The sequence below is a fragment of the Myotis davidii genome, unplaced genomic scaffold (assembly GCF_000327345.1).
Source record: "Myotis davidii unplaced genomic scaffold, ASM32734v1 scaffold777, whole genome shotgun sequence".
Lineage (NCBI taxonomy): Eukaryota > Metazoa > Chordata > Mammalia > Chiroptera > Vespertilionidae > Myotis > Myotis davidii.
This window is the reverse complement of record NW_006289093.1, coordinates 933,826-935,676: the sequence shown is the minus strand read 5'-3', so window position 1 is coordinate 935,676 and position 1,851 is coordinate 933,826. Positions and strand designations below refer to the sequence as shown.

At 47.3% G+C, this 1,851-nt stretch overlaps 1 protein-coding gene across 1 annotated transcript in view; it reads right to left on the bottom strand.

Moving 5' to 3' along the window:
- SLITRK3 (SLIT and NTRK like family member 3) overlaps positions 1–244 on the bottom strand; it is an 8,859-nt gene extending 8,615 nt beyond the window's left edge. Inside the window, exon 1 of the mRNA XM_006761348.2 lies at positions 106–244. The gene's annotated coding sequence lies outside the window, so the exon portion shown is untranslated. The remainder of the gene's footprint in view (positions 1–105) is intronic.
- Positions 245–1,851: the final 1,607 nt, after the last annotated feature.

Sequence of the window (1,851 nt, the reverse complement as noted above, 5' to 3'; positions counted from 1 at the left end):
CCAAGGAGACGCTCGCGCCGGCAGCATCTGTGGGGACTGACCTGCTTTAAAAGTGCCACTTGCATGGCCTCGGAAATCGCTGAAATCGGATGACACGTTACTTACCGACGTCTGCACCCCAACTGGGAGCGCCGGGTCGGGGGTTAGGAAGCAATATGCGAAACGCCAGGCTGGAACCCGAATGCAGATCCATCGGCCGCCCCCAAGTCGCGCACGCAGGCAGAGGCGCTGGGGTCACCCCCGGCCCCTCCTCCGCGCCAACTGTGTAAATCAGTCGCCGCAGTCCTCTCGCCGCGGATCGCAGGCAAATCCCTGCTTAGGAAGCAAGGAAGCAAGTGATTCTCTCTCTCTCTCTCTCTCTCTCTCTCCTCTCATCGGTCACAAGCTGGCAGCTCTACAAAGAGAAACCCTGTAAAACTGAATGACAGGAAGTCAGCATTCTGTATCTGTGGATTGATTTCAACTTTATTTGCAAAGGAGGGAAGGCTGTTTGGAAAATTACAGCCCAGGCCCGAGGAGGGGCGGCCGGGGGGGATCAGACTAAGAGACTCGGCGCGGTCTGGTGGGCAGCATCGCTGACCGCCCCCTAGAAGCTGGCTCCCAGGGATGGGCAGGAGCCCCCCACTCGCATGACACATGGGTGACAGTTTGGAAGTACACATGTGTCCTCCTCCGTTTACACTTGCTAAGAGAGAGGACAAGAAAACTGTGGTGTGAGGGGAGGTGGATGGGGCATTTGCTGGGGCGATGCTGGGAAATGAAATCAAGGCGCCCCAACAATGATTGCACCTACGTGGAAGTCTTAGTACAACATCACAGACCCACCGGAGGCGACCACGACCCCCCACTGCAGTCAGACTAACGCAGTCATTTAATGCTCCATTCAACCTGCAGTGTAAACCGACGCAGTTCTTTTTAATAGATCCCTTTCATGGGCGACTGTGCTGGAGAAAAGGCCGCCTCCCACCAACTCCCCAAACTGAACAGGAGGTAGTCTGGGGAGTCATCTCTGTATCTCTTGCTATTCCTTCCTGAAGTGAACGCAATAAATTGTCCACGACAAGCGGAGTTGTGTAGTTACCGTAATTGTCGACATAAAATGAACTCGACCTTATTTTAAGAAGCTTTCAAAGGAGCTCTAACTCAGCCCTTGCAAAGGAACAGTGCTCTCTGCTAGTTTATGTGTGAAAACCTTTGAGAAACAGGCCTGGTGGTATGATTTTAGCACTTATTTTATAGGTTTCCTATATGCCATATTATTCTATATTGTTACTCTATGTTATATACATAAAATGCCACAAGTCTAGTGGCCATATTATCTTTATTAAAAGAGAGGACTGGTCACTTAGAACCAAGGGACTGTGGAATTTGGCGGAGTGTGTGTGTGTGTGTGTGTGTGTGTGTGTGTGTGTGTATACCAAATTCAGTATGGCAGCTATGTGGTTATGCCTAAAGTTTGAATATAGAGTTTAGATTGCTTTAAAAAAAAATAACATGATTATAATGTTTCCATTTTTTTATTCCAAAATATCCAGTATTCTTTAAGATTATTTAGATTAACAAGGTATCTACAGGAACCAAGAAAGTTAGAAAAGCACTGTGATATTAAAACCTATTTTTTCTTTTAAATACCGCTTTTACAATCTAGTGGCATGAACTCCAAACCTCTCCTCAGTATTTTCTTGTGAATAAATGCCTCCATGTGAATTTTACAGGTATGAAGGCATGCATATGAAAAGGACAGTTTGTCTTGGGGCTGCAAGTAGCGTTTTAAAGAGGTGTGTCCAGGAAAGGTTGCGAAAAAGGCCCATTCCGATAACAAATGAGTGTGATTTAGGGGAACCAAACTCC